At 50.4% G+C, this 14,987-nt stretch overlaps 1 pseudogene; it reads right to left on the bottom strand.

Moving 5' to 3' along the window:
* Positions 1-648: 648 nt before the first annotated feature.
* Positions 649-5,070, bottom strand: LOC140133829 (diamine oxidase [copper-containing]-like; annotated as a pseudogene).
* Between the last annotated feature and the right edge of the window lie 9,917 nt (positions 5,071-14,987).

Genomic DNA, 14,987 nt, shown 5'->3' with positions numbered 1-14,987 from the left:
CCTGGGGAATCACCTTGTAGGACCTGGGCCCCTCTTCATACAGTCCTGGTGGCAGGGGGCAGTCACACCCCGGCCTTAAAGGGATCCTACTGTCATAGTAAATCTTGTGTCCATGACCCGAGACCCCCAAATTACTTGTCCTGACTATAGACTATTAAGCCGGGGGGCGCATGGTGTCTGCTGTGAGGGGCCCATGACAACACTTCTGGCGAGAAAAAGAAGAAGCTAATTGAATGTCTTCCCACCAGGTGCCCCTCCAATCCACCCATAACCGTATAGCCCCTCCCACACGTAGCTCCACCCACCGACTACATCCAAAGATGACCCGTCTCCATGTGTGTGTCCTCCCTATAACCCCGCGTGTTTCCCTGGGTCCCACCAAGGAGGTCTGACGTGTACATAGCGCTGTCTCCTTCGGCCTGTCGATGCGTCAGGGGGCGGGCGGGGTCTTTTCTTTGGGGTGTTCGGGGCGTACGACATTGAATACTATGCACACTACTTCCTCAGCATGTGTCTGAATGCAGAATGTAGAGGTTTTCTAGGAATAATATGTAAAGAAATAATAAAATACCTTATTTAAATGAATGAAAATTACAATAAACCAAATATTAGGATATGAGAAGCCGGACTGCTGGTCATTACGTTACATGGATGAGATGTGGGGGACCCAAGTGTTACTGTGTAAGGGGTGCCCCGGGGGATGAATCCACAATCTAAGGGCAGAGCTGTCATCTAGTTTGAAGAATTAGTAGCTGCACTACTCTCTGGCACCACTAGGTGGAGTGCTGTGCTGTATAATACTCAAGTGTTTCTCAAACAGCGCTCCACATGGCCGGGCCTGGTATTACAATTAAAAAAAAATTGTTTTAATCATCACACAGAGTTCTCATGATACAAGGTGTCACCTTGTAGGTTCCATTGCATCGGAGAGGTTTGTCCGTCATACACTGACCGACAACCTCAGGAGACCATCGCTGGATGTTCACTCTGGTGAAGGTTTTATCCACGGGTCTCACGATGACTGTGTTCCTGGAGGCCACAGACGGGTCCTCGTCAAAAAAGTTGTAAGGTCTCAGAAAGAATCCCACGGCGTTCCCTGGCGTGGAGGTGTTGGGGATGTCCTCAGCGTGGGGGATGTGGAGGAAGCCGACTGTCACATCTTATTTATTAATAACTGCAGCCAATCAGGGGGCAGGACACAGACCCGGGTCTCTATGTCTTCATTGTTTCTAATGAACTTCTCAAAATAGACGCCGGATCCCACAGATTGTTCTAGTTGTAGAGGCTGCTGCTCGTCTCCTGGTCATTGTGTCGGGTCACCGCCAGGCCGTACCTGAGGGCAGAGGGGGCGCTGTCACACATAGTCACCAACAGCATTGACAATCTACATAGATTACAAAGGATCATGGACCAATGCACTAAGAAGTAACTCATCATCCGTATTTATGTATGAACATACAAAACACAATTTAATCTATGTCCCTGGTGGTCCAAGACACTAAAGGTAATAATGATGCCCCTGGTGGTCTAGAGCAGTGACGTGGTTAATAATAATGCCGATAGTTATCTAGGTAGTGATACGGTTTATAATAATCATGCTCCTGGTGGTCTAGAGTAGTGACGGAGTTAAAAATAATCATGTGGTCTACAGCAGTGATGGGATTAATAGTAGTCATGCCCCGGGTGGTCTAGAGCAGTGATGGGGTTAATAATCAGGCCCCTGGAGGTCTAGACTACTGATGGGTTTAATGTAAATCATGCCCCTGGTGGTCTACAGCATTTATGGGGTTAATAATAATTATGCCCCTGGTGGTCTACAGCATTTATGGGGTTAATAATAATTATGTCCCTGGTAGTCTACAGCATTTATGGGGTTAATAATAATTATGTCCCTGGTGGTCTACAGCATTTATGGGGTTAATAATAATTATGCCCCTGGTGGTCTACAGCATTTATGGGGTTAATAATTATGTCCCTGGTGCTCTACAGCATTTATTGGGTTAATAATCAGGCCCCTGGTGGTCTACAGCATTTATGGGGTTAATAATCAGGCCCCTGGTGGTCTGGGGGAAGGGTAATGTTTATAATAACATAATTGGTGAAGAGTATTACTAATACTAACGTCCTCGCTTGGACACAACATGAGCCACATCTGAGTATCTGCACATCGCATCATACACACATGGAGGTTTATGGTCACATCCCGGGGGCAGTGAGAAGGTTGTGGATGTCCTTACCTGGACCATGAGACTCCCTTTCTCTTAAGCCCACATCCGGGGCAGCACGCTGTGACCATGGGAGTTGTACTGGATCCTGGAGCTCCTCTCATGTCCCCACTTGTTCTTCTTGTTGGGATTTCGAAACATCAAATATCTAGGAAGTGGAGACCCAAATCTGAAGGCGACCTTGGCCTCGCTGGTCCTTGTTGTCTTCTCCCTATTTGACTGTACAATAAAGTGTCCAGGACTCCACGGGTTTGAGATGTTCTCATACCTCAGGTTGATGGTCTCAAAGCTGTTTTCTCTTCCTGAAGGTGAAAGGAGTGAATTACATCTACATCATGAGTTATGGCTGGAGCTGCCCTTTAAATGTAAATCCTGTAATTATCATCTCTACTCATGTGACCAATGAGTGGCAGCTGCTTACATGCACCGTCCACATCTAGATCAATCTAATAATGACCTGAAACCTCTAGATCAACCTTGTAGTGTATCAGATGTGTAAGTCCCCCACACGTGACCGTACACTTTATGGCCATATTGTAATCCTTCCGTTGTAAAGAAGGAGGCCTGAATGTAGCCGGTGGCGTGGATCTTCACCTCCATCACCCCATTCTGACAGAAGACAAAGTCCCAGATATAATCATAGTTGTGGACCGTAGATGTCGTCCTCACCACCAGGACATGGTTCTCTACTCCAGCATAGAAGTTGTAGTCACTGTTGAAGTGACGTCGTGGAGGCAACCCCATGGGGAACTCGAAGATGCACAAAGCATCCTTGGGACCAACCGGCTTGTCTGTGTCGTAAAAATGGTAGACGTCCTTGTAGGTGGCCACCTCTGGGCAGTCGATACCTTTGGCCAACTCATGGTTGACTGCTCCCGCACCCCAACCGGATGTCAAAGATCTGCAGGCTGGTGGACGTACTGAATCGATAAGCAAAGCTCCAACCAGCATATTCCACGTAGTTACCCAACATTCTGTAGCGTTTGCCTTGGGGCTCACATATTTTTGGCCCATGGACATCTGTCTTGGTTTTGAAGTCTCCACGTGGGATGAAGGTTGAGAAGATGATCTGGTAGTTGGACCTTGGTCACTTCGTTCTTCTCATACTTTCTAACCAAGTCTTCTAAGCTGTCAAAGTACTGACCATTGTACCAAACTTTCTCTATTCTCCAGTCTTTAGGGTTGAGGGATTGATGTTCAAATAGAATCTCAAACCCAATGGGGTGGAGAAAATTTCCTTCCACGTAGCGTAGAAGCGTTAGCCAACTTTAAACCCCGTGGTACAATGTCTGTGAAGGTGAGACAATTACTGGAGCAATTAGAGAAAGAAAACCCCGAGGTCTCCAGTAGGATGTGGTTGACCTTCTCCATGATCTCCGGTAACTTCAGGTAGATTTGTTCATACTCTCTGCCCGTTGTTGGTCGTGATTCAAACCGTATTGTCCTATTTCCCCTGACTAACGGTTTATAGTAATATGGATGAGGTAAAGGACCCACAAGATATTCTGTCACATTGGGTTGAGGTTGAAATAGATAATAACTTTGGCCTCACGCTGCGTTTTGGGACCATTTTTGTCCAAAAAGTTGAGCACTTGAGTCTTTTTGGGCACATGAAGCTCTTATTAACTGGATTGCATTGTTTCCCATTGGCCCACGTACAGATCCTAAATGGAAAGCCCTCCTCTTCCATAAGGAACGCCCGCACTGATGTCATCTCATCGGGGGTAAGATCAGAGAAGACCGAGACCTTGTGACGTCCCCTGTAGCTTGAGTGAATATTGGCAATGATGGGAACGATCCATAGGATAAGTGTCCATAGCACAGGATTATTCTTCATACAAACGGTCCCTGGTCAAAGAGAAAACATTCAGTGAACCCAAAGTGGACACAACATTCAAGATTATGTCCAAGGTTATGTCTAGATGTTCTCTACATATCAGGCTGAGAGGCTTTACTTATCCTGATTAACACCCAATATTTCCTTCCTAATTTCCATTAGCCTGAGCCACGTGGACCATTAGCCTGAGCCACGTGTGTCCTGACCCCACTAGAAACAAATGTGACTTTGGCCACTGTTGATGGTGGGAAAGTTTATCTCCTGTGGTTGGAAAGGTAAAGGGTTGTTTCACTTTTTCCAAAAACCTCCCAAAGAGCAGCATTTGGGAAAACTAGAAGAAACATTATACACTGGATCCCATGGATCGTAACCGATTGTTCCCCGACAGACATGACGTCAGGACAGAACATGATTGCCGAGCCACCCCGGGAGCCATGTAAAGCCTCCAGGGGGGCGAGTACAATGTTGTCCTCTATTACCCCCCAAAATGCTGCCGCTCCAAGGGTTTCTAGAAATCCCTCTGAAATCCGACACCCCACTTCCTGTTTTCTGTGAATTTTCCTTTAGGGAACAGTTGGGTCTCCTCAATCAACGTGTTGTCATCGGAATTCCCTCATCAGGAAGAGTTTAGACAATTACTGACTAGAAATATTACACCCCCTTTAATTAAAAACGTTACAATAATAACACAAATAGACACATTACCTGCTTTATCAAGAAGTGGTTGTATCAAGATTGTAGTCTGTTACCATGGAGACACATAGATCTGCATAGGAGCTGCAAACTCAAAATGGAAATGGAAAACCCAGGCTGTTGCCCTAATACTTTGTCATGTTGGTTCGCCTTGGAGAAGTGCAAAAATGCGAACTGTGCAAAAATATAGTAAATAATACTAAATCTATAAAGTGCCACTAACCAGGTACTTACCTTGTCCAGACCCACAAAATGATCTGTTACTAGTCAGAGATCAGAACTTCACATCTGTCTACATGACTATCGGGTCGGTGCTGCTGGTGGGGAACTGGGAGGTCCGGGCCAAGGGTCAGTATTTGTAACAATGTATCAACCCCCCCTGGGATGTCCAATGGGAGTATTGGCCTTATTAACTCTTGATGAGCCATGATTATTGGCAGCTATCCTCGCATGACTTCTCTGAGGACGTTAGTTACATCACGGTTCTAAATTTGGAAATCTAACCTCAGAGGTGTCTATAAACACGACCTGGCAGCGCTCAGACAAAAACAGTCGCCTCCTCTTAAAGAACAAGTTCTAATTTTTGTTCAATGCTGCTGTAAGTGGCTGAGTCTGTGACCCATGTACCAGGTAGAGGCCCAGCATAGCTGGGGTCATGGTGTCATGACCTCCTGACCTGGGGATATGGGGCAGAAATGTGAGTGCAGGAGAACCATCTACCCCATCAACCATTGTTCACACGTGGGCACAGGGTCATCTCCGTTGCTTGTTAATTACATTGTGTTTATGAATTCCGAATGTTATATAAAGAGGTCACCGGGTCTGGAAAGAGAAGGAGATCCCTTATAATTCTTCTGGCTGGAGGACCCGACGCGACTACACGGTACATGGACATTCAGTGATTTCAGTGAAAATTCGGTAATACATCATTTCTCCAGGGGGTGGCGCTGCAGGGAAATCATACACCTGCTGCTGGATTCCTCCACACATTACATGATCACAGCGGATCACAACAACCAGGAAGAACCACCATTCATTCTAAAATCTCTGACCTGTTCCGGGTTCCATTGTTTTTTTTTTACCTCTTTGGGTTCTTCGGCACCGCTGCAATAAATAAAGAAAATTTACTTTTAGAATGAAACGAAAACCAGATGGATTGTAAAACTAGTAAAGAACGAGTTGCCCCAATGTTAAAGGTAAGATAAGGGAGTGTTCTTAAAGAGGTATCTCATACAGAGATGACTGGGAGGTAGTAAACTGAAACACAAACTTCCAATAAGGCCCTTTAAACAGACCCGTAATATTAAACAGAGTTATAAACTCTAACAAACATCCCCACCAGAATAAAAAGGCAATGAGGCTTCCTGTTGGGTGGAAAAAGGTCACAACTATTTATTAACTTGTTTTAACAATTCTTCAAACTTAATCGGCTCTGTTAGATCTTCTTTCTCGGTGCCAACTGGACTCCCGGCCAACACTGCAACTTCCAGGTAAATCTCCATCAATCTCTCCACAAATCTCTTTCTTTTTCCTCCACCAGGAGCTTGGCGTTACCCTACATGGAGCTCCGACCGCCACCCAACAGGAAAAGCGCCTGCTCAATGCCATCTTGCAGACCCGACAAAAATATGTCAAGCCCAATGTCCGTCAGATGGACCCCATCAACCAGCATCAAGGATGTATTGCCCCCCTCCAATTCTCTGTGTCTGACAACCACCCCAAACTTTGACCTCAAAAGCGCGACATCCTGGCATTTATAGTCCGCCTAGCACAGTCAATAGCCCCAACATCCCTGGCACCCGGCCAAGCCACTCTCGGGACCATCTCAGGCCACACTATGACAACCTCAGCAAAGAATGCAGACAACTTGTCCCCATCCGATCACATAACAGTGAGAAGCTCTGCGACTCTAAGGGAACCAAGGTCGTTACCACCAGCATGTATAACCAGCACTACCGGGGAAGTACAAATACGACTGATGTCGACAACTTCAGTAAGGAACTGGGACCATAACAAACCCCGGATGCCGCGCCAGAATACATCAACACCATGGAAATCTAGGGTCCTCCCACCCGGCCGACTCTATGCCCAATAGACAAAAGAATGCCCCAGTATCCACACAACCGGGTGCGATCGCAGCACAGAAGAACCTGTAACAGAAAACAAAGAAAAATCATTGGAGAAACAATTTCTCAAAAATCATTGAAGAACAAGAAGATCAGGGCGGATGTAGCGTGCAAAACATCCAGAGCGCCAGCACCCAATACGCATAACATCGGAATCAGGTAAACCCGCCCTGGCCGCTTTGGTTGCGGCACCAATCCTAAATGAATGAGTATCGTACTGAGTCGGGACTAGGCCCAAAATTGACAAACATGTACGAAAAACAGACCGAAATTGAAAACGAGTAAGAGGGGGGCCATCAGCATGCACCAGAAAACGATCACCCGGAGGTGAAAGGGATAAGAAACTACGAGACAGCATAAAAGGACAAAACAGACCGGGAACCGCACACAGGAGAATCCAGGAACCCCGCCCGTTCACGTCTGTCTTAGACCTGCGGACCTTAATCCGCAAAACATCTTGGCCAAAAACCACATCCTGCCTAAGCAAGCCCCCTGGGGAAGAGGTGGATGCCGGCAATAACTCACCGAAATGAAAAGCCACAAAAAATGCAAGGCTAAAAGCCAAGGGAAAAAGCAAGGCCTCCTGTTCGATGTACACACCGTCCCGCAGGATGAAACCAGAGACCCTAAAAGCAAGAAGGAAACCGGGCGCCACGACTCCGTAGTCGCCGGCTCCCGTTTCCAACCTTTAAGAATCTGTCTGATAATGAAACCCTTCGTAATATCCGGCCAGCCCTGCAACTGAAAATGGAACGCCAAGCCAGCAAGGTGTTTCTGCGCAACCGCCCCGGAAACCCCACGGGAGCGGAGGGAGGACAAATAGGATAACTTTACATCAACCCTATCCAAAGAGCTAGAAAAAACGGGCCTATCCCCGGCCAAAGACAACCACAACATCAACTGAGGATCAGGTCCCACAGGAACGATGGGCATTCCAGCCCCTCCGAGGCGGGCTGAAGGAAGATACTCCCGAAACTCCTGCCAATGAAAATGGGAAAGAGCATCAGCAACAATGATGCCGTAAAAGTGACAACACCGGGAGAGAGGAAGATGTCAATCTATTAATACAAAAAAACGACCGCAAGGTTGTCGGTATGAAAACAGATCCTACGGTAGGTCAAAGATGGCCCCCAGAGCTCCATCGCAACCACGATTGGAAACAATTCCAAAAGTGTCAGGTTCTTGCACAAACCTGAATCGTGCCATGCCAAAGGCCACTCGGCGGCGCACCAAGCAGACCCGAAAAATGGCCCAAAAAACCAAGGACCCTGACGCATTGGTAAAAAGGGACAATTCAGGGCTTGGCAGTTCTGGGAGAGGCCAACACATTTGCCCATTGTAAGAAGACAGAAAAACACGACACACCTGGAGATCAGCCCTCAGCTGGGAGGTGACCTGAATGTGGTGTACTGGTTTAGTGGCGCCACGCATGTTCAAGGAAAGGCGCCTGGAAAAAACCCAACCCATGGGCATGATCCTACAAGCAAAAACCAACGTGCCCAGCAAAGATTGAACCTGCCGCAAAGTAACCTTCTTCGCTGCGCAAAAACCCTCCACCAAGCCGAGGATCTTGCTCAACTTGTCCTGAAGAAGGCGAAAAACCATAGCGACACAGTCAAGTTCAATGCCCAAAAAGGTGATCACCGTGCATGGACCCTCAGTCTTCTCAGCTGATAGAGGAACACCAAAATAACGCATAAAATACTGAAAAGCACCAGCCACCACCACCCACTCCAAGAAATATAACAAAATGGAGTCAGGAAATGGAGCAACCAACAGGTGATAACAATCTGGGTGTATAGGCAAAAGGCAAAAAGACGATATCGGACTTCGCCATAAGAGCGCCAGGACCCGCCACGCGCAGCAACGCGACAGCCCTATCGAAAGGATCATAGGAGACAGAGGACTCCTCCGGCAGAATACCGTCATTAACTGATGAACCCTTAGGAAAAGAAAGGTGATGAATTAAACAGTACTTGCCCGGTTCCTTCTTAGAAATGCAAGGCAGAGGGGTTGTTACGAATACGCCCCACCATGTAGCTTGCAGCCTGTGTAGGGTCTGATCAACCCCACAGCAGGTCACTACATAACACAGGGGAACACTGCAGCGGTAGAGTCTGCCTGGTAAGGCAAGAGTTAAGTATTTAATGTGATGTAATTCCAGCAACCAATCACATGTGTTATATATTATGTCTGTAAGCTGGGATGCGATTGGAGGAGGAACCACCACCTGACCAGTGGGAGTAATAAAACCCCCGGTCAGGAAAGTTCTAGAGAGCAGTCCAGGCTAGTTAGGGAGACAGACCAGTGCAGCCAGAGCTCAGCTCACTGCCCAAGCAGCTCTGAAGAGCTAGTTAGTGAGAGGAAAGGGATATCATCCTACCTTCAAGGGTGATATCTGAAGCAACCCAGGACAAGCTGAAGCATCCTACTAGGACACAGCTATCTCCCAGCCTGCCATTGCATCCAGGCTGATGATCCATTCCTGTGGTTCCATCTCCAACTGCACCCCCAGCATTCTACCATTCTGTTAAGGCACATTGCTACTGTTCCTGTCGGTTCCAATAAAGAACTGTAAGTTATAATTGTTCAACGTCTGCCTCCGTCTGGTCCCTGCTACTATGGCTGTCACCATCACGGGCACCCTGTCCACCACACAGAGGCTCATACTCCAGACCCCAAAGTGTTGCCCCGGGGAGAACCACTATAGCAGCCTCTCCCTCATCATTTCTTGCCAACACCACCCTGCTGGAGAGCTGCCAGGCTGTAGGACAGCCCTCCGGTTCCCCATACCAAGCACCGTGACACTAGCGTGCCTAGGCCGCAACCGCCAGCCACTCAGGTACTGCGGGCCCCGGCTGTCTCCAGGTCCCAAGAAAAGGCTAGGCCCCGGTGGGAGATGTTGCAGAAATGACACCCACGGAGATTAGAAAATGAGGGGGGGGGGGGGACTAAAAGGACCCCCAATCCTGCCCAACTCAACCTCTTTCTAAATTTTTTCCCTCAAAACCCCAGGGTGTTCCCTCGTCGATCGCAAATTATCCCTCCCTATTGTTGTAAACGTCGAGCCACGGCTGCATCGCGGCCACGCTCACCGGGGTCTTAGAGGGCCTAGGCGGCTGCTTACCCGCTGCTTTGTTACAACGGGAGAAGGGGTGGGGCCCTCCACAAGACGAGCAATCGTGCTTGTACTTACAAAGGCCGAAAAATGGGTAGTGTCCTTTGTTAAAGAGCCAGCAGGCTCCAAGGCACCTAACGGCCACCGCCCCTGTGGCATTGACCGCTCCAAGGAAGGCGGCCGCGGCTGGAAAGGAAGGGGGCTTTTTGGACACCATTAACCGCAATCACACATCCGCTGCTTTCACACCCCAATCCATTTCCGGATGCAGCGCTAATCGCTTGCGAAAATCCTCATCGTACTTCCACCAGGCGAACCGCTGTGCGACTTATACGAGGAATAAATAACGTCCATGTACATAAACAACTCGGAACACCGTTCTGGGTGCTTCTGCCCCATGACACCTCCCAAAACAAAAAAGACCTGCATCCAGTTATTAATGGTCTTGGCCACCCGGGACTTCCTATCCTGGGGCCGCTCAGACCATACCCGACGCTCCCTGTCCACTGTATTCTGGTTAACTGATACAAGCGACCATATGTCAATGTGGTCCAAATCTTATCCTTCACCGCAATATCTAAATGATCCCCTAAAGGGCTGACAGCGCAATGGACCCCAGCTAAAGCAGGCGCAGAGGGGGTAGAAGGAGCCTGAGAGGGTACTACAGACGGTGCAACAGAAGACGGCAATTTATCCGCTATCTGCTTCAAAGATGATAATATTTCAGAACCCACCCCACTCAGACCCGCCCCCGCCCAAGCTCCCACAAAAGGATACTGCCAAATACAGTAGCACCTGCGGCCTGAGCCACAGGCGTCGCAATGGTGGACGATGGCATCGGCGGTGGAACCAGGCTGGTCTCCCTGGCACAACGGCTCCTGTCGCTCCCACGTCGTCCTTGACTCCGCTGACCAGTCATCGCCAAGGCATCTGATGAACCGCTCGATGAAGACGGGGAACGCCACTCTCCCTATGAGAGGAGCGGGACCATCTTCCACTGCTGTCACGATGTGCCACAGAGCCGTGGCGACAACGCCTGCGTGCATACCGGGCAGGCAAGGACGAGTAGGTCCTGCTGCACCTGTGCCTGGACCCAGCAGTAGCCGGAGGTCCCTGGGGCGGTTGAGATGGGGCCAGGAGCATGGTCGACTGGGCCAGAACCACCAGTGGCTGTGCAGGGGCCGAAAGGGGCTGCATGGCAGCCACCAGGGGCTGGGCCATCAGGGGCTGTGCGGGGGCCATCACAGGCTGGGCCATCAGGGGCTGTGCGGAGGCCATCACAGGCTGGGCCATCAGGAACTGTGCGGGGGCCATCAGGGGCTGTGCGGGGGCCATCAGGGGCTGTGCGGGGGCCATCACAGGCTGGGCCAGGGCAGCGGAGAGGCGCCAGCCTCCGCAACTAAAGGCGCAGAAGCCACTGCCACCGGAGCCGAGAGCTCCTGTCGCACCTCGGACACCGGGGCAGCGCTAACCGGAGCTATGGAGGCCTCGGAGGAGGAGGCAGTTGAAATCTGTGTGCCCCCCATGCTGCTGATGCAGCTGGAAGTGCAGGGAAGGGGCATAAACGCGGGGACGCGCTCCGGCAGCAGGGGCAGGGACACCCCCTGCCCGATCGCGCAAACTAGCCCCAGCCATAAGCGGCGCGTCTTCGCTCAGGCGCGCCGGCATCTGCGATACACTTCCGGACCGCCGGCTAACCACTGGCACTGGAGGTGGAGGTAGAAATGCAAGTGGCGGGGGGTGGATAGGAGAAGGCGCCAGGGGGGATGCGGGGGATGAAGGCCGTGAGGGAGAGAGGACCTGAGACAGCCAGCCCTCTCCCTCCAGCCTAATGCAGGCGCAAAGCACCTCAACAAGGGGATCGCCCATAATAGCAGCGGAGGTCCCAGGCTAACAACCAATTACACTCTCACCACAGCTTCACCCAAGGTGCGGACAAGAGGAAATACCTCGCCCAGGCGCCCAGCTTATAAACCCAAAGGGAGGGGTGAACCACAGAGGGGGGGGGGAGGAGAACCTAAAGACTGAGAACTAACGCCCCCTTAAAGTGATAACGCAGAGATAACATAATAGTGCAATTCCTGGACACCCCCAGTTAGAGGGTTCCCTTCCTAGACTGCAGGGATTAACAAACCCAAACCTTAAATTTGGTACTTGCCCCTGTACCTTAATAAACCATCCAACCGTTTGGTACTTGACCTTGTATCTTGATCAACCATCCAACCGTTTGGTACTTGACCTTGTACTTTGATAAACCATCCAACCGTTTGGTACTTGACCTTGTACTTTGATAAACCATCCAACCGTTTGGTACTTGACCTTGTACTTTGATAAACCATCCAACCGTTTGGTACTTGACCTTGTACTTTGATAAACCATCCAACCGTTTGGAACTTGACCTTGTACTTTGATAAACCATCCAACCGTTTGGAACTTGACCTTGTACTTTGATAAACCTTCCATCCGTTTGGTACTTGACCGTGTACCTAGACTAACCACCCAACCGTCTGGTACTTGACCGTGTACCTAGACTAACCACCCAACCATCTGGTACTTGACCGTGTACCTAGACTAACCACCCATAAACAGACCGGGAAACTAAATGTTTGGGTAATGTGGGAAGGCCACAGCGTTTATTAACAACTAAGATAAATTATTAAATAATGTTATAAATTAAAACATTTCCCAACTTGCTAGGCCCGCTTGGCATCTTCAAAATCTTGAGAACCAACTTCGCCCGAAATGGCGGCTGCGGCCCTGCAGCCGGCATGTGGGCATCTTCCAGCGCCTTAGGGCCTGTGTAACTTCCGCCTTTGCTGTGACAACTGTAGGAAAACAGAAGGAAACAGCCAGAACCAAGGAAAGAAGAGCTGAAAAGAAATAATTCTGAGGGCAGGGTGGGAGGGTGACTTCTTGAAACCACCCCCTACAGTCCTCAGCCCCTTCGCTATTTGCTTTGGGGCTTGTTAGACTGCAGGGATTAACAAACCCAAACCTTAAATTTGGTACTTGCCCCTGTACCTTAATAAACCATCCAACCGTTTGGTACTTGACCTTGTATCTTGATCAACCATCCAACCGTTTGGTACTTGACCTTGTACTTTGATAAACCATCCAACCGTTTGGTACTTGACCTTGTACTTTGATAAACCATCCAACCGTTTGGTACTTGACCTTGTACTTTGATAAACCATCCAACCGTTTGGTACTTGACCTTGTACTTTGATAAACCATCCAACCGTTTGGAACTTGACCTTGTACTTTGATAAACCATCCAACCGTTTGGAACTTGACCTTGTACTTTGATAAACCTTCCATCCGTTTGGTACTTGACCGTGTACCTAGACTAACCACCCAACCGTCTGGTACTTGACCGTGTACCTAGACTAACCACCCAACCATCTGGTACTTGACCGTGTACCTAGACTAACCACCCAACCATCTGGTACTTTACCGTGTACCTAGACTAACCACCCAACCATCTGGTACTTGACCGTGTACCTAGACTAACCACCCAACCATCTGGTACTTTACCGTGTACCTAGACTAACCACCCAACCGTCTGGTACTTGACCGTGTACCTAGACTAACCACCCATAAACAGACCGGGAAACTAAATGTTTGGGTAATGTGGGAAGGCCACAGCGTTTATTAACAACTAAGATAAATCATTAAATAATGTTATAAATTAAAACATTTCCCAACTTGCTAGGCCCGCTTGGCATCTTCAAAATCTTGAGAACCAACTTCGCCCGAAATGGCGGCTGCGGCCCTGCAGCCGGCATGTGGGCATCTTCCAGCGCCTTAGGGCCTGTGTAACTTCCGCCACGGAGCAGCCTCCTCCCTCCTACCACCGGCTGCGACCCCCCACACGGACCAAGGCCATGGCCTTCTCAGGGGATCGCGGCCTGCATAGATGGCGCTGGGAGGCACGGCCGCAGGGCTGGGAGCAGGCACCGGCTGAGGACACGCCGGAGCGGAGGTGAGCGCGGGGGGGTGATCGGAGGAGATGCGGGCTGGCTGGCAGGGGAGCGCGGCCTGCTTGGATGGCGCTGGGAGGCACGGCCGCAGGGCTGGAAGCGGGCACCGGCTGGGGGACCCGCCGGAGCGGAGGTGAGCGCGGGGGGGTGATCGGGGGAGGTGCGGGCTGGCTGGGGATCGCAGCCTGCTTGGGGAGTGCAGGGAGGCACGGCCGCAGCGCTGGCACCGGCTGGGTGATTCGCAGAGGCGGTGGAGAGTGGAGGCGGTGACAGGCAGGGGGACGCGGCCTGCTGGGTGAACACAGGGTGGGTGCGGGGCGCAGCGCTTGGATGCCGGGTGGGGGAGCGCGCGGGAGGCAAACACTTACCCTTTAAGGCCTCCTTCCGATCCGTCCCCCGACGATCCGCTGCACTGGCTGCAGCATGGGTCCCACGTGGTCTGGGCGACGCCATCTTTTTCTGGCCCGGGCCGCGCTACCTGCTTGGTGCAGGCGATCCAGGGCTCAAACTGACAGGAGGCCTGATCTTCCGGATGGGCCTTCCTCTATCTTCTGCCAGCTGCTCCTCAGGCACTGCACTGGAGACGCTGCACACGTGGAGGAGGTGAGGAGCACTGGGTGGGTGGTGGTGACAGGGTGGCAGGCCGCCGGGCAGGGGGTGGTGGCTGTACCCTCCAGGGTGGAAGCCACTGCAGAAGGATTCGGTCCTAGGAGATGGGTGTCCTCTTCAGGGACGTCCACTTCTTGAACCGACCCCGCAGCAGGGCGCTGCAGGAGGGTATCCAGCATGGCTGAACCATCCAGGGCCACTTGCTAGAGTACTAGATCTTCTAGGTGTATAATCTGTATGTAGTGATCTCCTCCTAGTGGTGGTGTATAATCTGTATGTAGTGAGCTCCCCCTAGTGGTGGTGTATAATCTGTATGTAGTGATCTCCCCCTAGTGGTGGTGTATAATGTGTATGTAGTGATCTACCCCTAGTGGTGGTGTATAATCTGTATGTAGTGAT

The sequence above is a fragment of the Engystomops pustulosus genome, chromosome 5, assembly GCF_040894005.1.
Source record: "Engystomops pustulosus chromosome 5, aEngPut4.maternal, whole genome shotgun sequence".
Taxonomy (NCBI): Eukaryota; Metazoa; Chordata; class Amphibia; order Anura; family Leptodactylidae; genus Engystomops; species Engystomops pustulosus.
The sequence above is the reverse complement of the archived record's forward strand: the minus strand, read 5'-3'. Positions and strand labels throughout refer to the sequence as shown.